The following is a 23,009-nucleotide window of genomic DNA, read 5'->3' as shown; positions in this document are numbered from 1 at the left end:
GATGCTGCAGTCCTGAGAATGTCCTTTTTGATGGAGATACCTAGTAAATAAGACCCTGTTATCAGTTTGCCATCCACTCCCGACTGGTAATACTGCTAGCTTAACATTTTTTGTGTAACATAGGCAATTTATTCCTCAAGGGCAACAGGCACTTTATTTGTAGATGAAACAATGAAATATTAAGTTGTTTGCTAGCAGCAACCTCTTCGTTAGTTACAGATCTCTTTAATGTGGAATTATTTAGATGACTTTTACTTCTGCAGAGATTGTGCATATTTACTGATACTGGTGGGCTGTAGATGTTTGAGTAGACTTTTATGATGGAAATGTTTTGAATTGGACAGTTTTGTCATTATTGGTTCATGCATTTTGTTTCATTCCTTACTGGAAAAATGTTCAAAACAATAAATTTAAAATGCGCTTTAACAAGTGTGCTGTATTATACAAGGAATATAATTTAATATAATCAGGAAGGTGTATCAAAGGGCACATGTATGTTTTTGTGTGCAAGGGGCCTGTGATTTGAAAACAGCCCAAAGGTAATCTTTATTCATGAACGGCCAGATGCATTTTCTTTGGATGTGGGTTTCAATGCTGTTTCAATGAATATGAGTTTCAAGGGCAGAGGAGTTTTAATTCTAAGTCTATTTTCATTGTGAGACTGTATTGCTTTGTTTAGCAGATGTCTATTAGTGTTTGTGCTATAAAATGCAAAATAAAATCCAAATGATCAATTGCAGAAGTAAAGCAATATGCACTTTACAGTGTTTATGGTAAATGGGGCGAAATAGCCAAGTAATTGGATATTAGAATGGCTGCAGGGGGGACTCTGGGGCCATATTTTGATTGCCTGTTCTTCAGTTTGCACTTGAAATTTGGTATCCCACAATCCCATTGGAGTGGGCGGAGTTACACAATTATGTATGCAAATGTTATGTTAATCAGCATACAGATTTGTACCTATTTTTCATGGGTCTTTGTCCAGATTTTTGATGTTTTGAGGTTGAGAGGTATGACTCCATTATAAAAAGGCAAAAGTGTAGCTAGCTAAACTGATGTTGAGAATAGTTAGTACATTATTCAACTCACTAAAACAACCATAATTCTTCAAAGTATTTCTTCACAGAGAGTATTGCAGTCCAGCAGGTATTTTCCCATTTTGTTGCCTACATAATGCATATGCTGTAATGTCATTAAGAATAAATGTGAAGTAATGGCTTTCACCCTTTAACCTGTATGCATTACCTAAAAGTGTAATGATGACATGACCTTAGTTGTCAGGCCATTTTACAGGTACACAGCATTGAGAATACCTGAACTGGGGATGCCGTATTATAAATATATACATGTTACATGGACAGGTCCTTTGATAGCCCTTTTAGCATCTAAAAATGTTTTGTTAGCACAATGGGTGTTTAGCCTGTCATTTTGTCTGGGGGGGGGGGCAAAGATGAGTTAGTGCTAGGGCACTCACTAGACTGCACTGTTATTTTGGGTAGGTGAACATATTGTACTTACTGCTATGGCACAAACAAGGATACATTTATTTTGTTAGTCTCCCTGTTTTGTATCCTCCATCTTATTATTTTTAGAAATATGCAGACTCTTTCATGTTTATCTACGGGGAATACTGACAGCTTTCCTTTACTCCTTTATTGGTAAAAAGTTAAGTTGTGTTTATATGATCCTCATGTATTATCATTCTTTTGTCTTGTAGGACACAATATGTCTGTTTGTCATGGGCCCCCATTTGCAGATGCAGAAAATAATCTCATAATTGATGCCTTAAGACAACATGCTGCTGTACTGCTGTCCAGGTGGTTGGCCAATATGGCCAAGTTTGCAGCCCTCTGGGATGAATTATTGGCATACATTAGCACTGCTGGGTGACACAATTACACATATCAGCAGGTGCAGCACAGAGTAACAGACATGGTAAATGCTGCACATAGACATGTAGCTGCAGTGGCATGTGGAATTCCTGGTGAACATTGCTACCCAGGACAGCTCCCAGCAATATACTGCATATTATGTTCTGGATGTGAGTGCAACTCCTGCATTCCAAGAGGAGTTTCCAGGTATATTTCATTAGATGATAATTGCAATACTGTGGTATAGTGCACTAACTTCAGTAAGGTATATGTCTGTGTCAGTTGTTTGTTCAGTGGGTGGATTTAGGATTACTATAGTTAGAAGCTTTATTTGAAGTTGTCAGCCACATTTGTCTTAACATTTGATTTAGTTTAGATGTAGAGTTGTAAATGTATTACCTCCTGTATTACTGCAAAATGTGATGCTGTTGCCATTACCTCTTGCTTAATTTATTTCTTGACCATCAGGAATACAGAGATGCAGGCCTGCTGCAGATGTCAAGCCTAATACATTTATGTCAGTACTGTAGAAAAAATGTCAAGATATCTCATAACGTGTCCTCTCAGACCTGTTGTATATATTGCTGTACTGTCTGCAATAGTGACAGTAATGTACCTTTTTAAGCATATATTGTAGCATAGTAGTGCTGGCATTTATGTAGTCCTATGTTTCTCCCTTTTTATCACAGGTGAGCTTGACAGTGCCAGTGCGGGCACTCTGACACCTGATGTCAATGTCTCCATAGACACTGATGATGATGGTGGCCAAACTGAGGCACAGTTGGGGGGTGCAGAGTTTGAGTTTAGCACAGAGGTTGACATCCAGTGACCCCCTTCATTTTCCCTGGACACAGCCAGTATGCCTTAACCTACCAGTCCATTGAGGCCAAAGATATTGGAAAGGTTGAGGATGAGGACTTTGATCAGGAGAGTGTGGTTACTGTGGCTTCAGTGCCTATTAAATCTGCCTGTAGCCAAAGTGTTGGTAAAGTGTCATGCAGGAGGGTTGATAAGTGTGCTCAGAGGAGACCTGCTGTCTCTCCTCCAGCTGGTCCAGGTGTCTCTTCCCATGTCACTCAATGGATGTTTATGGACTTCATGGAGGCCCATTCACATTCTGAAAGGTGATCCAGACAAATGCTCAGGGTTCTAGATGTGGCACAGTCTGGCATCCATAACTGCCTCCACTGTGTAACCAATTAAATGGATTGGTTAAATGACATGTCAGAACATGGAGTGACTGTGATGGAATGAGGGGTTTATGTCATAGACTATGTAGTGTCTGTGATGACATGTCTGCTGGGAGGGGGACATCAACCATATGGGTGTAGGCCAGCCACACCATCTGCTGCTAGCCAGTGTGGCAGTGTCTTATCACTCTCCCATAGTGGCAGTACTTCCCCTGTTCCATCAAGGAGGATGTTGTCCACTTCCAGTCATGGCATGCCATGGGGTTGTGGCCCTGGGTATTCCCATGAAGGGATCACATGCAGCAGACAACAGTCACAGTCAGATAGTAGCACTGCATCTGACCTTGGGTGTGGAGGTGCCATTGTATGTCCTGGCAGAGCCAGGTCTCATGGTCAGGGATGACAACAATGAAATGACAACTCTACCATACACAGGTCACACCTGTCCAATATACCAAGACATAGAGCTGGCACTGAACTTAGCTGAGTACATGCATACTGTCAGACACCACTTTCACATGGAGGATCCCTAAAGACACATGCCCAACATTTACATGGTTCAGCCTGCCTGCTTCTCCATTCTTACACACACGCACATGCCACTTTAATCTGTCTTGTATCACATGATGGGATATCTGCCTAACATCTAGGTCACTGTCTGGTTATGCCTTAATGAGATACAGGCATGTACAGTACTTTGATTAGAGCCCATGACATTGAAATTATCTGCTGAGTATATGGAATAACAGTGCCCCGCCTGCTGGAAATGCTGTCTGTAATATCAAGTTGTAATTGACTCACACAGAGACACACACACACACACACACACACACACACACACACACACACACACACACACACACACTTGACTGCAGTGAGAATAGAACCCCATTTAAGTACACAGGCTACAGAACTCAGTACTTTACACAAACACAACAGAGTAAGCTGATTCAGAGTGTGTCTGACAGCACTTTATAGCTGATGACATCAGCAGTGTCTGTTGAGGAGAATATAACAGTCCAAAAACAAATGGTTCTACCACCAATTCCACTTAAAAACACTTGAAACTTAAAAACTTTAACAAAATATATGATGATAAGATAAAATAAAATAAACACACTGTCTCATAAACCGGATAAGCACTTTCGGTATAATACCTTTCTCAAATCCTAAATTTTTGCCAGTGAAACTTCCTCTTAAATACCTTCATTTCCTAGTGTTCACTCACTTAGATGCATTTAGTAACCACAGCAGCATACACACCCTTTTGATTATGTCATTTTGAGTGCTGAAGAGCTTTCCCTTTTAGTGCAGGTTTTAAAGGGACAAATGCATTCAGACCTGGTGACTGATCTGATTGCAAATTCATTATCCACTTCATCTCTTCAATTTCTGTTCAGTTTACCAAATCCCCACCTCTTGGTGTTTCATGAAGGCTAGTTAGTGCCATGAACTTGAAAGAATGACTGGCATTTATACTAATATGCATATAAAGTGCATTGCTGTAACTTTTTTTCTTATATCAGATAAGTGCTTTAGGATATGTTCCTTGAGCATTTGATTAGTTTTCCCTATGTAGTATGCTTCAAACTTATAGTTCATCTTAGTTAGGGGATGTGTAAAGGTATTCGAGATGTTTATATGAGATCATGCCTTCCACATCTGAATGTACCAACTCTCCTGTTCATTTGAAAACTCCTGTCTTCAGAAATAGCTTCAGTTTCTGTTTTATAACATAATAGTCTTTTTAAGTTTTTCCTGTTCTTAAAAGAAAAGCTGGGTTGATCTCCAACAATTTCCCTAATTTTGTTGTCAGATGTTAACACTGGCAAAAATTTTTGATCGTATTACAAATAGCAAAATTGTCAGTACTATATGTCAACTGGCATCTCAGATTGGACTTTACCTCCTTTTGCTTGATCTTAACTGTTTCACCTTGGTCTGAAAAATAAGGTCTTCCCCTCTGAGAGTGTAGTTCCAAGGTAGTTGCTTCATTGGTCTGTGTCTCTTTGACTTTGTATCCTCTCTTATTAAAGTCATTGATAAGTTTAATTTGCTTCTCCCTATAATCCTCATCTCTCGTGCAGAGCTTGGACACTTGAGTTAGTTGGTTAGTCACTATATTGTCAAGAACATGCCTGGGATACATGCTAGTAGCTACTTACTTCTTCTTTTTTTGCCTGAGAATATAACAGTGGCCTTTTGGCTGGTGTAAAATGCTGTCTGTAATATAAAGTTACTGCTGACTTACACATACATGCAGTTGACTGCAATGAGAATAAAATCCCTACCTATGTGCACAGACTATGTAACAAAGCACTTAACACACGCACCATGGAACAAGTCTTGCTTACATAGGAGTGCAGGCAGACTTATAGTTGATGACATCGGCATGACCTGTGGGGGACAACAGCTTGGGAGGCCAGTATGGAATGACTGTGTAGGGATGAAAAGCTATCAAAAAATGTTCATTCATACCATTCGTGAGTAACTGTGGGATGCCACTTATATTCTGCTGCCTAGAGTCACACACACCCGGTTGACTGCAATGAAATTAGGACTCCTCCCTATCTAAATGCACAGACTACAGAACACAGTACTTAGTGCACACACCATGGAACAAGACTGACTTACACAGGATTGCAGGTGGACTGAAAGTTGATGACATTAGCAGGCCCAGTAGGCCGCAACAGCTTGAAAGACCAGTATGGAATAACTGTGAAGGGATGAGAAGCTATAAAAAAAATGGCCAGCGATATTATTGGTGTTGCCCAAGCAACAAGGCCCTCCGAAGCCAAAACACAAACAAACACCAGTCATAACCAAAGTGACACATAGCTCACAACACCAGTGTGCCACCCAACAACAGCCCCTAAGGCAAGACAATGTACCCAACACTTTAGTCATAGGTGACTCAATAGTCAGGCACACTGATGTCCCACTCACCAGGCTGAACAAGGAGAAAATTACAGTCAGCTGCCTGTCGGGTGCCAGGATCCACCACATAATGCATGTACTCAAGTCACTCCACAAGTACAAATATGACTCTGTCATTGTCCATGCTGGAGAGAATGACTTGAGACGTACCTCTCTGGACTACATGAAAAGAGACATGGAAGAGCTCTTGGATCATGTGACCCAGGCAGGTATGACCCTAGCCCTGAGTAGCATCCTGCCTTCGCCCAGAATGATATAACAGTATAAAGACAAAATGATTGACTTCAGCAATTGGATAAGCTTCTGGTGTCATTCAAAGGGGATCCAGTATTTGTCTGCCTGGGAAGACATGATCGACAAACCACGATGCTTTGCCAGAGATGGTCTGCACCTGTCACCCTGTGATTCAGGTTACTGGCTAAAGCTCTTGCCACCCCTATAGTGCCTTTTTTAGGCATGGTTCAAAGGATAAAACCACCACCATAACAGATACAAGCATGCAAAATCTGAAGGTAATGCTACTCAATGCTAGAAGTCTAAACCTCAAAATGCAATCTCTCGAGTCACTCCTAAAAATGGAGAACATCGATATCTGTGCAGTAACTGAGACCTGGTTCAAGGCTCCAGGAGCACCCCTGCAATACCAGGCTACAATTCTTAACACACATTTTGGCCACAAAACCAAGACTGAAACACTAAAGGTGGAGGAGTGTCCATATTCACCAAGGGTATTCACACCTCCAGGCTAGTTGCCCAACACAATGCATCCGAAATTCTCCAGGTGCAACTAACACTAGGTACGACTGCAATCCAAATTGTAACTTACTACAGATGCCCCACCATGCTCCAAGATTCTCACTATACCTTTCTAAACATACTGGAAAATATTAAGATACAACCAAACACCCTAATACTGGGTGATTTCAACTACCCTGCCATTAACTGGGAAAACTACTCGGGTACCAACTTCTTTTCACAACGGTTCTTGGAATTCATACATTTCAATGCCTTGGATCAACTAATCCATTGTCCCATGAGGGGCTTCAATATCCTAGACCTGGTCATTACCAACATGGGAGACAGATGCTCCACACCAGTGGTCACCCCCACATTGGTCAGGTCTGACCATAAACAAATCAACCTTGACATCCACATCCCATCCCCACCCCCTAGTAAGGAAACCTCCTTAAAAAAACTTCTACAAAGCCAACTTCATGCTACTGAAGTCAGAAGTGACAACACCCACGCAGATGGGGTCTGGAAGAATCCTACACTAAGGCACTGTATGAGCAAATCCACTCGTGCATGAATCGTGCCATCCCAAATAGATCCAAGATGCTCTTCTCCAAAAAAGGAAGCCAATCTGGTGATCCCCTGCTATAAACAAACTATACAACAGAAGGAAGAAACTGTTGCAGAAAAGAGGAAAATCCCAGGATGCAAAAAACTCCCTCACCAGCCTCAGTAAGAAGCTGAGATCCCTCATAAAATCCTCAAAAGCTAGTTATGAAAATAAAATTGCCAAAAATTCCAAAGACAACCACAAGGCATTCTATAGTTATGTCAAGAATCTAAATGGCAATGCTCAGATCTGCTCTGAGCTACAACAGAATGGCATTAAATATACCGATCCCAAGGATATTGCCAATATCCTGGCAGATCAATTTAGTTCCAACTTCACCCCCCTCTCACCAACTAAAGGGCCCATCTCAATACCAAAAGATTGCCAAATTCCGATAATCACGGCCACACAGGTAGAAACCTCACTCTCCAAAGCTAAGAATACAGGATCCGTGGGACCAGATGACATCCCAGGCTGTGTACTACATGAACTACAAAATGAACTGGCACCTCAACTAAGTGTCATGCTTAATCATAGCCTCACCTCAGGCTTTGTGCCCACTGAGTGGCGCACAGCTACAGTTATCCCGCTCCACAAGGGAGGATCAACTTTGGATTCCGGGAACTACCGTCCCATCAGTCTGACAAGCCTGATCTGCAAGGGCATGGAACGCATTATCATGGAACTTATAAACAAAGACATTGGCAACCTTCAAACATTGGACCCCACCCAGTTTGGGTTTGTGAAGGGCCAGTCTTGTCTCCTGAATCTGATTGACTTCTTCGAATCAGTCTCCAGAGCTGTGGACAAGGGTAAGGCGGTCCACACAGCCAATCTGGACCTCACCAAGGCCTTTGACACCATCCCCCACTCTTGAATCATAGATAAACTTACTAAGCTGGGCATAAATCCCTACATCACTAGATGGGTTGCCAACTGGCTTACTGACAGATCCCAAACTGTAAAAGTAGCCGACTCCAAATCCAGCTCCAGACAAGTGACAAGTGGAGTACCTCAGGGTTCAGTCCTGGGACCACTCTTGTTTGGCATCTACTTCTCTGAAGTACAGACCAACACTAAGGAACTCTGGTTAACAAAGTTTGCAGATGACTGCAAACTGGGAGCCATTATTGAATCCCCAAATGATGTGGATATTCTACAAAAGGGCCTTACAGAAACAGATGCCTGGTGCCAGAGCCATGGGTTCAAGCTTAATGCCATGAAATGTATAGTTATCCACTTTGGAAAAAAAATGTACCCATGAATTACCACATAGGTGGCAGGACACTAAACATCGAAAGTGTGATGAGAGACTTAGGGACACAGGTGGACAGTGGTCTCACTTTCAATAACCACATCGCCACAACAGTCAAGAAATCATTCTATGTGGCACACCTCATCACTAAGGGCTTTTCATCCAGAAAAAAGAGGTCATTGTCCCACTGTACTCATCCCTCATTAGACCCATTATAGAGTATAATGCCCCAATTGGTATGTACCTCACGAGACATCTGCGACAGCTGGAAAGGCCAAAGAAATACCTCACTAAAAGAATCACAGGCCTAAAGCAGATGCCATATACTGACCGTCTAAAAAAACTCCACTATACTCTGTGGCATATCATCTACTCAGAGGTGATCTCTGCTTAACATGCAAGGCCATGTCAAACCCTGACCTGTTGGACATGATCCAATTAAAGAAATCCCAATGCCTCAGAGCCACACACTCCAGGGATCTAAACCTTATCATCACAATGAACAAAACATGCTGGAGTGATAGGTTCCTGACCCAGAGACTCCCCATACTCTGGAATAGACTGCCCATACATGTCAAGCAGAGCGCCTTATTGGGCCTCTTCAAAAGGAACCTTGATGATTGGATGGGAGATAGGAAAGTCACCCCAGGGATCATGTCAGTCGCCCTGCTAGACAGGGGACCAGAGAAGTAAATATTGTGGGATGAAATATCCAGGGAATTGTTATGGCTAGGCTTGCATAGGCCTTAGAGTCGATATCCTAGTACCAGCCTATGACCCTATGAACCACAGTACTTAATGCATGTGCCACAGAACAAGTCTAACTGATATAGGAGTACAGGTGAGTTTATAGTAGATGACATCAGCAGGCCCCATGGGAGACAACAGCGTGGGCGGCCATTATGGAATGACTGTGTAGTGATGAGCAGCTATCCAAAAAATGCAAAGCTATGCCATTGGAGAAATAACCAGAGGATAGCACTTCTATTTTGCTGACTAGACAGACACACACACACACACACACACACACACACACACACACACACACACACACACACACACACACACACACACACACACACACACACACCTCCAGTCAACTGAAGCGAGAACAGAACCCCTACCTATCTATCTACATAGACTGTGGAACACAGTACTTAACACATGCACCACAGAACAAGTCTGACTTATATTAGAGTGCAGGAGAACTTACAGTAGATGACATCAACATGCCCTGTGGGAGACAACAGCTTGGGAGGCCATTATGAAATGACTGTGTAAGGATGAACAGCTAACCACAAAATAGCATGCTGTGCCATTGGAGAAGTAATCTGTAGGATAGCACTTTTATTCTGTTGACTAGAAACACACACAGAGTCAAGTAAAAGTGTGAACAGAACACCTAAGTGCAAAGAGTACAGAACACATTACTTAAAGCATGCTCCATGGAGCAAGTCTGATTTGTACAGGAGTGCAGGTGAACTTATAGTAGATGACATCAGCAAGCCATGTAAAAAAACAACAGCTTGGGAAGCCTCCATAGGCACATAGGGTAATAGCATCATATAAATTTAATAGCCTAATAGTACTAGGCTGCTTAGAAGCCTAGCTGTATAACAATGCAAGTACCCTTATTTAGCATATTTGAATGTTTGAGTTTAGCCGAGCAAGGCTGTGAGCACCAGCAATTGGCAGTGTCCATGAGGGAACACACAACGTTAGAAATTACAGTTTGTCGTATGGTTGATATATGTGTGGAAAAATTAACTGAGACCCCAGCATTGTAATGCTTGTGGATGTGTGGCCAACACATAGACTAAAATCAGACAGCATCATATATATATTTCCATAGTACATTGAGTCATACCTCTCAACCTTTTATAGCAAGGAATCTGGACAAAACCATACATATTGGTTTGAAAAAGGACCAAATATAGGGACACATTTCACAGACTACTCTTACAAACTTATACACTTGATAGAATAACATGTTTTGCATTAATGTGAATTGTCTGAAGGGTAGGAGTTTTGAAATTCAAATGTCTGTCATTGTTTTCTGGCTTAAATAGTCAAGTACTTTCACATTATTTACCAGAAAACAAAGGTTTCATGAGGAGTAGGTTAAAACTGTAATGCCAAATTCAGGACATTCTACAAATATCTAAACAGTTGAAAGATGTACATTGAGCAGCAGATTTTTGCTATGGTTAAAATGTACCTGCATGCAAGATACAGCTGTTTGCTCATAGTTAAGCAGTGAGCTAATGCGAGCCGCTTTGCTAATGTGTGACACTTACTTCACGCCAGGTTTTTTTGCTGGCCAAAAGCATTTATTGAATGTATCTGGTTTCTTTATCTGCCTGTTTGCTTCCTAGGTGGTCAAGTATTAGCATAGATAATACTTGACCACCTAGGAAGCAAACAGGCTGATCCTGCTGGAGCTATTTCCCCAAGTTCAGATTGTGTAGCATAGTGCATACTGTCAAGACTTGTACACATGTCTCTGGATTATACTGCAGGGCACCACCAGATGTATCTAACCACTGGAACTGTGACTTCAGCAGCCCAAGCACACACTCTATGATGCTTCTTGTTTGGATGTCTGCCTAATTATGGTGTTCTTCCATGGGTATGTGTGCACTTTTGATGGGCGTCATCATCCATGGTTCCAGTGTGTAGCCGGCACCCACCAGTAAATAGCCCTGTGGGATGTTCCCCCAGCAAACATCTGATACAGCTGTGATGTGTGCTAGAAATGGTAGTAATGATAACTACCAGAGCTGCCAGCACAATAAAGGCAAAGGTCCTGGATTAGTTAAATCCAGAATATATAGGTAACCAAATGAAACAATATGAAATAAATATCCTGGAACCATGGAGCGAGTAAATAACAAAACAAAACCATGCATATGAAATTGCCAGTATATTTGACCAAAACCAACTTAGAAAAGCAATTCACTGGGTCCACACCATAAGCTCCATACCTCCACAGAAATAGCAGGACAAAAATCCTTATGAACACACTTTATTCCAAACACAAAGAAAGTTAAGCGCTTTCGTCTCCCTCACCAAAACAGAGACTTCTTCAGACCTAAGTTATTATTCCCATAAGCACCTATTATATAATAGGTGTCATTTGCATTCTATTTAATTAATTAGATGGCTTACAAATTGAAAATTCTATAATTAAAGTGATCCACACCGCTCCATAAACTGATAACTTAAAACATTTATGTTAAAAGTATAAAATGTTGAAGCTTTGAGAAAAATACTACAGTACATCCATAGCTCTCTTTTTTTAAGACTGGAGCCAAAGGAATGTTTTCATTAATACCTGGTGGTGCGTTAGAGTTCAATTTTATTATCCAAAAAGTTCTCAACTCCAACCGGAGATCCCACCACCCACCTCGGGCATTTAATGGAACTTGTTCTAAGATCCCAGATTTAAATCTAGTAAAGTCCTGACACTGTAAGGAGTGTATACATTGAATTATTCAATTACCCCTTGATATTATGTACAGATGTTTGTAGATCTTTGTTCTAAGTTTTCTTTCTCTTACCTATATAATAACTGCCACAAGTTTGGCAGATTGAAATGTAAACTATACCCTTGGTGTTGCAATTTCCGTTGTGCAAATTAACCTTGTATCCATTTTCCTTTAATACAATATTATTAGATTCAAGTATATAGGGGCATTGTCTGCATGTCCTGCACTTGGTAGTACCTTTATCAAGTAAAAAAATAATTTTGACAGGGTATTCGAATATTGATTTTAAATTCCTCCCCATCTTGTAAACAAAGTTCGGTTCATTCCCTAGAATTTTTAGGACATCAGAATTGTCCTTAAAAATTGCCCAATTTCTAGATATAATTTCTCTCACCTTCTTTTCCCCTACACCAAATGGTATTACCGTACTGTCACTGTGTTGAGAATTGCTTTTTGTCTTGTTTATAGTAGCATCAAAATTAGTTTCACCTAATAGGGGCTTGAATTTAATTCTCTACCCATCCAGAATTTGAGCCCTTATGGGTTCTAATACTTTGTTTGGGTACCCTCTGTTTTTAAACATGTTTGCAATAATTTCCATCTCTTGGTGGAAACTGTTGGTGTCTGAACACATGCGTGCTGCCCTGACAAGTTGCCCCTTAAAAATGTTACGTTTGGTGAATTTAGGGTGACAGCTTTTGTAATCTAGGTAATCATTAGAAAATGTGTGTTTCCTGAATATCTTTGAAGTAAAACAATCTGCTGCCTGGTTGTTTGAGATTACTATATCCAGGTAGTTAATGGTTGTGTCAGAGGTTGTGGAATTAAATTTAAAATACATACATATATTGTTGAGGTGCTCTACAAACACTACGAGTTGGTTATCTGACTCCTTCCATATGATAAACACATTGTCCAAAAATTGTAGATATGTGAACCATTTTGTATGGAATTCAGATTTAAATACATGTTTATCTTCCCACGCATATAGGACCATGCTGGCATTTAATGGGGCACAACTTGCCCCCCTTGTCACAACTTTCAACTGTTTGTAATATTCACCTTAAAAAGAAAAGAATTTATTTTTGAGAATAAATTCCATCCCCAGCATGACAAAATTTAACAACATTTCTTTGAAATTTGTCAAAGCCCTTGCTACCTCATAAATTAGTTCAAGGCCCTCTTCATGTGGAATGGATGTAAATAGGTCCACTACATCGACTGTAGAGAAACAACAGTCACTAGAATATCACATCTGGTTGATTTAAGACAAAAAGTCCCAGGAATCCTTTAACAAACGATGTGCAGGATCAAGCAACCCTTTGAATAACCTGTCAAAAAAGACACCTAGGGTGTATGTTGTTGGAGTCCTACTAGCTGAAATCATCATCTTCTTTCGGCTGTTCCCATTAGGGGTCGCTACAGCGGATCACCTGTTTCCATTTCTTCCTGTCCTCTGCAACATGGCCAGTGTTAACCCTCAGTCTTATAATCCACTGAGCTTCAATTTCTTCTTCTAAATGACTGTATACCTTTGAGACCTACCTTGAAATCATGACCATTACGCAAGAAATAACTAGGTAGGATATATATCTTTAATATTATTTTTGTGGCTGTGCTCAATAGATTTTATATAAATAGAGGTATATATGTTGCATTTTTGTGAAGATAATATATATGAATATATATATATTATTTTTATTTATGTCATGTTCCTTTATGTTTATAAAGCATTGTCATGTGATTTTAATTTTGTATTTAAACTGATGTGGTTTTATGTTTTTGATATTACACCTGATGAAGCTATTGGTGAAAGCACTTGTGTTTGATTAAATCTACTGTTTTTGAACCTGGAGCCTTGCCTATGCTGTTTTTGTGATATTTTTATTCTGTTCTTTGGGAGCGAAGGTACCTGGAAATCAGTGGCGGTTGTGTTAGTTGTTTATAAGAGAATGTTGAGTGCAGCTCCATTAAATACCCGAGGTGGGTGGTGGGAGCTCTGGATGGAGTTAAGAGATCTTTTTTGGATAATAAAACTAAACTTTTACACACCACCAGGTATTAATGAGAACATTCCTTTGGCTTCAGTGTTAAAAAAGAGAGCTCTGGATGTAATATAGTATTTTTCTCAAAGTTTAAACATTTTATACTTTTAACGTAAATGTTTTAAGTTGTCAGTTTATAGAGCAGTGTGGATCACTTTAATTATAGAATTTTCAATTTGTAAATTGTCTAATTAATTAACTAGAATGTAAATGACACCAATTATATAAGAGGTGCTTATGGGAATAATAACTTAGTTCTGAAGAATTCTTTGGGTGAGAGAGACAAAAGAGCTTAACTTTCTTTTTGTCTGGAATGAAGTGTGTTCATAAGAATTTTTGTCCTGTTATTCCTGTGAACGTATGGAGCTTATGGTGTGGACCCAGTGAATTGCTTTTCTAAGTTGGTTTTAAATAACATGAAACACTGTTTGCTCACAAATTTTCCAGCACATACATTCAAGATTATTTCCTGGGCATTGCACAAAACTTGGCAGTTAATTTAGTGATATCCCTTGTGGTTAATGTAGATTCTACCCTGATAACCAGGTGGTGCATTGATGTGTACATCAGTGCAATCTATGGTTCCAGTACTTCAGGGCAGTGTGCTACAGGGTAGACCTGTTGCTTGTTGCTAGCCATCTCCTCAGAACTACAGGGAAAACATATGTGCTCACTGGCATGTATGAGCATAGCATCAAGGAATTGGTGGAGGATCCTGGATGCTGATGCCTGTGACACACCCATCATGTCCCCATTTGGTCTTTGAAAAGTGTCTGTAGCTAATGTTCTAAGGGCTACACATACCTTAGTTTCCACTGGGATGGGTTCCCCCTGATTGGTTCTGGCTCTGAGTTGAGGGTGGCAGAGCTCACCGAGTTTTTGTAAGGTGTCTTTTCCAACCTGTAGCACTCTACAATCTCCATGTCTTGTAGCCTCTGATAAGATCCTCTGGGCTTGAACACTCTTCTCCTTCTTGGCCTAGGCTTATTGTCATCAGCACCAGCAGTATTAACTTCAGCCTCTAGCACATGTACATGTAGAATATCTCTAGCAGCCTCTAGCACTGTGTCAGTTAAATTTCCTTGTCTGTACTCTAATGGTATTGAAGTATTTAGGAAACCAAGAATTGAGGTTAAATGGGTGCTTTATAGCATGTACAACAGCTGCACCATGTTTGGATGATGAAAATGGAGTTCACCTGCTTATACTGTAATTAGCATCTATTACCCACACCTGCTGCTTGCTAAGTGCACTTCTGTCTACTCCACGCACCCTGCACACCCCCGAGCAGCTTTTCATAAATAAAGCAAGCACAGCAAAATTTTAATTACTTTCTTCTATTCCTATGATATAGCGCAAGCATTCAGTATAAAAAGAAAGCTTGCTGATGCTGTACTTGAAGTCATGACCTTCTGCACTCTGGCCCTACACATACACATGGTGCCACAGGACTATTTAGAAGACAAGGATACCAAAAGTTGGCATTCATTCATTCCTGCAATGAGAGATGGTGCGTACAAATGAGAGCATTAAAAATGTACAAAAAATGTTTGAAATGGACAGAGAAGACAGATTTTATAACAAAATTCCTAGGATGACATATGACCTGTGATTTGTGCATAGCTTACATGCACCTTCTCCCTGCACAGACCAAACTATACAACTTTGAAAGTGTAACCTGACACCCCCCAATGTCATCACTCACTGTTGACATCCACTGAAAATAAAAACACTGGGGAAGTCCCTACACAAAGTGGACATCCCTACAGGGTTAATCTTTTTTGGGATTCACCAATTCTAATGAATTTTTACCTAATTTGTAAATTCACCATTCTGACAGCCTGGAATCTACATGGCTAGTAGCCGCTTCAGCAGAGAAACTGCATGGGAGCACAATGCTGTAAACACAAGGAGGCTGTTCTTTTGCCCATATATCTGCTACATACTACATATGCTTACAGTACAATATAATAGTCTGTTTCAGGATGTTCAAACATTGTAGCAGCCTGCATTACATAGAATAACATTTTCTTTTAGGGGTGGGGAAGCAAAGGTGTAGTTCTGTCATGGCCATTATACATTTATTTTTTATTTTGTAACTGTGATATTCTAGCATCCACATAGTGTAATTAGGTCATAATATGTGTGGGATTACATGCTGAGGTCAGTTCTGTACAAAACGTACTTCTACTTGCTCTTGCACAGAGTCTACATGGTTACTTTAGAGGTTGTTGAATCGCTCCACCATGTTGCTTTGCTTCATTACATAAAACTCAGCTACTTATGATGTAATTTGCATACCGCAGATGTTTCTGTATTTGTGAGTGAGTGCATTCCACTGTGCAGAGTTAGTGAATCTAAAACTTGTAGCACCGATGTGTGCGTCACTGTGGTAAAAAAATTTTCATGTAGGCTTTCATGAATCCACCTTCATATCTCGATAACTGCACAGATGTCCAAATTGTCCAGGGTGAGGGGCATTGAGCAGTAATAAATTTAGTTTCCCTTCTGTTTATTTTGCCATGTTGGGAAATTTTTCAGTTTGCCATTGTCTGAAAAGGTGCTATGAGAGAAGATAATGTGATGCTTTTAAGATGCCTTGCGTGAAATGTTGTCCAAGTGTTCTCTATGTCTAGTATCAAGTTATCAATAAAGTGCATCTTTTACACATTAAGCACTAGACAAAATTGCTGTAGACCTTCTACATCAAAATCAAGGAAATATTTTATATCAGTAATTAAGGCAGCAATACAATAGATGCCATTTGAGTATGCCAACAATATAATTAAAAAAGAGAAATTCCAAACCTGGAAATCTGAGAATAAAATTTCAAATAACAAAAAGGACAAATGTAAAATAAAGGTAGTGTAAAAAGTATGAGGATGGCATTTCAAGGATTTTGACTGGCAGATTTTGGTTAATGAGTTAAGCCAAGTGTCTGAACATAGTGAAGTCTAATAGAGCTCATAGTCAACTTTAAAAAAAAAGAAATAAATCTGTAAAAAGTAGATTGTATTCTGAGAAAGTGAAAACAGTTCTCATTCATTTTTGATGTGAGTCTTCTCCAAAAAGCAGAAAAGTCACTGGGCCTCCCACAAAAACCAAAAAAGTAATCTGGGCATCTCCCTACATGCACACACACACACACACACACACACACACACACATATATATACACATATATATATATATATATATATATATATATATATATATATATATAGTTTACTATCAAAATGTGGAAAAATCAAAACATTTTTTTACACATAATGATCAACTTCTTTCACCGAATTTGCTAATATCACATTAATAAATTGTCAGAAATGGTAACCTTGGAGTCAACATTCGAGCACCAAAAGTTCCAATGTCGAAAGTCTGTTTTATCGTTAAAATTTTTGCAGGGGCCAAACCCCCCTGCACTCCCCATTTTGGGGGGGACTGCACCCTCACTCCCACCCCACCCCCTGCGTATTATAAACACCAACTTCAAGATTGCACTAAAGTGAGGAAAGGGGAACGTTTCTTGTTCGGCACTATACTGCGATTGCAATTCAGAACATCAACTTCATATTAGCAAATGTGTGCTAACTTTCACAAATATGAAGTCGTGCACTTTCAGTTTGACATTATGGCCATTGGTAGAACACACATTTGACCTTCCCATTTTCATAGGTTCATAGGTTCATACTAGGCTATCTGCCCTAGGGCATTTATAAGCCTAGCCAGAGTGTGTTTGGCTTTCGCCACCCATTTTAAATTAATTTTGCTATGCCCTTTTTCGAGGTTAGTATACTGTGCCTCTGTCTAACAGTGACACAGAAGTGATACCTGGGGTAAACCTACGATCTCCCATCCACTCATCAAGATTCCTCTTGAAGAGAGTCAATGAGGGACTCTGCCTAACCTGGACTGGGATTTTATTCCAGAGTGAAGGGAGCCTCTGGGTTTTAAATCTGTTCCTCCAGCATGTCCTATTTATTTCAGTGCTGAGGTTCAAGTCTCTCGAGTGCGTAGCTCGATGGGATTTGGATTTTCTGAGGTGCAGTATGTCCATTAATTCCGGGTTGGACATGGCTTTATACGTCAGGCACAGATCGCCTCTGAGCAGGTGGTATGCCACCGAGTAGAGATGGAGTTTCTTTAACCGGGCAGCATATTGCATCTGTTTGAGCCCTTTGATCCTCTTGGTGAGGTACTTTTGGGGTCTTTTGAGTTGCTGTAGGTGTCTGGTAAGGTACATCCCAAAAGGGGCATTGTACTCAATTATGGGCCTGATGAGGGATGAGTAAAGCGGCACGATGACCTCCCCTGATCTAGATGTGAATCCCTTCATGATTAGGTGGGCTATATAAAATGTTTTTCTAACCACTTTGGCCACGTGGTTGTCAAATGAGAGACTGCTATCAACGTGGGTCCCCAGGTCCCTAATTACTTCTTCTGTACTTAATGGATTACCACCTATGTGGTAATTTGTGGGCACTTTGTTTTTGCCAAAGGGGATAACTATACACTTTTTGGCATTTAGCTTGAGGCCATGGCTCTGGCACCAGTTGTCTGTTTCTATGAGACCCTTTTGGAGGATGCTTGTGTCGGCTGGAGAGTCGATTATGGCACCCAGTTTGCAGTCATCTGTGAACTTGGTCAGCCACAGTCCTTCCATGTTGGCCTGTACCTCCGAGAAATATATACCGAACAAGAGAGGTCCCAGGACTGAGCCTTGTGGGATGCCACTTGTAACTGGTTTGGAGTCTGACATGGCTCCAGCAATTCTAACCATGTGGGTTCTGTCCTTGAGCCAGTTTGCAACCCATCTAGTGACATAGGGGTTTATATTTAATCTGGTGAGCTTATCTATAATGCCCGAGTGGGGTATTGTATCGAAGGCTTTTACGAGGTCCAGGTAGGCTGTGTGGACTACCTTCCCCTCGTCAATGGCCTTGGTGACTGTTTCAAAGAAATCGACCAGGTTTAAGAGGCAGGATCTGCCCTTAACAAAGCCGAACTGGGTAGGATGCAGTGTCTGTAGGTCCCCAATATTTTTATTTATGAGGTCCATGATGATCCTTTCCATAGCTTTGCAGACCAAGCTAGTCAGGCTTATGGGGTGATAGTTTCCAGGATCCGTTGAGGCACCACCTTTGTGGAGAGGGACCACTGTTGCTGTACGCAACTCTTTGGGTACATATCCTGTAGTAAGGCTGAGATTGAACAGTAGTTTTATGTTTGGGTTTAGCTCTTCTTGGAGTTCATGTAGGATGCAGCTCGGGACACCGTCTGGTCCCATTGATGCTGTGTTTTTTGCTTTGGAGAGGGTAGCTCTTACCTGAGCATCTGAGATGTCAGGGGGGCAGCACTCTGCTGGGATAGATATTTGCCCATTTGGTGGGAGGGGGTGTTTGTGCTGAACCTGTCAGCTAGGATGTTGGCAATGTCTGTGGGTTTGCTGTATTTTTTGTCATTTTGGACTAATTCTGAGCATATCTGGGAATTCCCACCCAGGTTCCTAACATAACTAAAGAAAGCCTTGTGATTATCTTTAGTGTCCTGTGCAATTTTTCTCTCGAAGCTGGCCTTAGACGATTTTATGAGTGCCCATAGTTTTTTGCTAATACTGATCAGAGATGCCTTCCCTTTTTGGGATTTTGCTCTATCATGTAGTAGCTTCCTCCTTCTATTGTATAGTTTGTTTATGGCTGGGGTCCACCAGACAGAACGTCTGCCTTTGGAGGATTGGGTCTTGGTTTTATTTGGGATTGCATGATCCATGCATTCCTGAAGGTGTTCATAGAATGCGTTTAAAAAGGATTCTGTGGTCTGGGACGTATTTTCCACAGGCCCGGGGGCTTTGAAGGATTCCACCTCTGTTTTGAGGAGTGTGAAATTTGCTTTAAAGAAGTTTTTCACTGTGGTTTTCTGGGCAGGGAGTGGGGTCGGGATGTGAATATCCAGTGAGATTAGTTTATAGTCTGATTTTACCAGTGAGGGATATCATTCATCGGACTGCATATCCTCTGTCTGATAGTAAACCATATGCCGAACTCTGCTAAACCCATGACAGAGAGAATGCTCGCTGAACTATGCTCCAACAGCCAAGATTCAATTCCAAGTCACCTATTCTAAGCCACCTATTCTATTCCACCTGAATTGGTCAGCACCTTCCAGACTCTTGTGGACACATCCTCAAAAGCCCACAGCTTACTACTAGGGCTTAGCCAAGACCCCAGGAGCAACAACCACAAGGATACAGGGACAGGACTGAGAGCCAACCATCTAGAAAAAGACAATTTTTTTAGAAAGCTTACTCACAGGGAACAAAAGCAATCCCTTCCGCAACAACGAAGGAGAATTTCCCTTTCCTAATACCATTTCTAACCAAAAGAACAATCCTAGAATGAGCCATTGCAAATCAAAGTAGAGACAATTCTCACAGTATTTAAAAACATTGAATATGATAATTTTTACTTGAGTCATTGTCCCCCATGGGTTATGGTGCTATAAGTTCCCCAACTGTACCACCAGTGACTCGGAAGTGTATAAAGAACTTACCAAAATCTACAATGAAGCCGGACTTCAAGTTATTAAAGTCCTTATAAGGGCTAATCAAGACAAGATGGAACAGATTAAAAAACAATTAATGGATCTACATTCTACTGTACTGCAACACCCGAATTTCCACCACCACAGGCAGTACTCGGATGGCACAGAAGCCAGTATAATTAGACAAATTGCCATCCTGATTCAGAGAAAAAAAAGTAAACTTAGCAGGACTTATACAAGTACCATAACCAGATCACTTACTCCACTGGAACCACAAAATCCCGAACCATATCCGACCGATTGAACACCTGGCACACCTCTTTCTAGACAAATAACACCAATGACCTCAAAGAATTCCACCCTCTCTCCACAAGAACCTTTGCAGACACACTGATTGAAACATCCAAAAATCAACCTCATCCCTGACAGCATTAAGCAGGAGGAGCATTTTTTACCACCAAGCTGAGGGAACAACAGGAGATCAAGCCACACAACAAAAAGCCACTCCAGGGGAAGAAGAAGAGGGAGAGGAAGAAACAAGTGACAATAACCGGGATAAAACCTCCACATGTGGATATGTATTGCTCTGTTTATAATCTAACCAACCTTTTTTCAAAATCACCTTACCATCCTGGGTAAAGGTTTCATATTTATCCCAGCACAGTAAGCAAACCTTACAGATGTACTACTAGATCTTAGGTTTTACCTAAGAAAGTTAAACCACAAACAACTGCTTGAAGACGACCCAGGAGATCTCCACCCTCAGAGGACTCCAAAGAAAAAAGTTTGCTCATCCCGGCCTTTCACCATAATTTGGAAGTGTTTCAAATTATCTGCGACAGGGACATACGGGATTTGCTATCTAACAAAAGCAAACACAAATGTTTCATCCTTAAACCAGCCAAATACAAAGCCTTAAAAGAACTCAGCCAAGACTCTTCTCTCCACATTATGAAAGTGGACAAAGGTACAAGAATTGTAGTGATTGAAAAGGACAAATATATTAACAAAATTGAAAATGCACTGTCTGATGTATTTGATTGGAATACATTTCTAAATAAATAATAGAAATAGATTTGCTGTTGCATGAACTATTGCTGCAAAAATACATTACCCCAGATGAGTTTGATTTCCTCCCTATTAAAAAAGCTAATTTAGGTAGGCTTTTTGGGATCCCTAAGATCCACAAGGACTCTAACAATCTCCCATTCAGACACATAGTGTCCAACTGAAAAACTAAAACAAAGAATATTTGGGAATTCATTAACTCCCTCTTAAACTCCGAAGTCCAATACACTCCATTTTGCCTAAAGGACTTCTGGGTCTTTCTCTACTTGCTCTGTGAATACAATATTTCCACCATGATAGTTTAGTCACTCTCGATTCATTGAAAACAAGCATCTGCCATGAGGAAGAAATTTCCCTCACCAAGCACTTGCTTCAGCAATATTCCAAGTTTAAAATGTAAAAATTGAGATGGTATGTGAACTTTTTGAAGTAGTTCTCTGCTACAATTTTTTTTTTACTTTATTGGCAAAACATGCCACCAACAATGCAGTGTTATAATGGGCATAAAAAAGGGCCCAAGCATATGCCAATCTAGTACTAAGTTCATGGGAAACCGAGACCCTTGTCCACATCCTGGGCTTTAAACAAAGCACATGATATCATTGTTACATTGACAACATTTTTTTTTCATTTGGGAAGGGTCCCAAGAGGAACTCAACTCCTTTATCCTAGACAATTCCCACAGCATTAACTTTCTGAAGTTCACCATGTCAGGAATAGGAATCAGAGTTCATTTCTTAGATACCCAAATCTCCTTAGGCTTGGAAAATAGGTGTTTTTCTTTCAACCTTTATATGAAGACACCCACAGAAACATTTTTTTTAGATTTTTCAAGCCAACATCCCCTTTTCATGAAAACAAATGTAATCAAGGGGGAGTTATCTGCTTATCGAGACTTGCTCAATTGTTCCTGCAAAGGAAGTACCCCCTGTAGACAAAATACATGCTGAAGTGAAAGAAGGCCAGGGCTCTAAATTCAAACCCATCCTGCTTTCTGGGTTAAACCATAAACCCAAAAGCATCAGCAAAGCTAACTTTCCTTGTCGCTTTCCTCTCCCTATTAGCAGGGACATGCATGACATTACAAGCATTATTTCACATAACTGGCACTTTGTCCAGAGTAATCAGAAGCTCTTTCTCACCCTAGGTGTCAAGCCCATGTTCACCTAGAAAAATGCCTAAACCATTAGAGCTAGCCTCCAGCATAATGATAGCACCTGCAGTACTGCTATCTGCCATGTACTTCCCAAAGTTAAAGATGTGTTCTAACACAGTT

The sequence above is a fragment of the Protopterus annectens genome, chromosome 7.part0, assembly GCF_019279795.1.
Source record: "Protopterus annectens isolate FY-2018-M chromosome 7.part0, PAN1.0, whole genome shotgun sequence".
NCBI classification, from domain to species: domain Eukaryota; kingdom Metazoa; phylum Chordata; order Ceratodontiformes; family Protopteridae; genus Protopterus; species Protopterus annectens.
The sequence above is the reverse complement of the archived record's forward strand: the minus strand, read 5'-3'. Positions refer to the sequence as shown.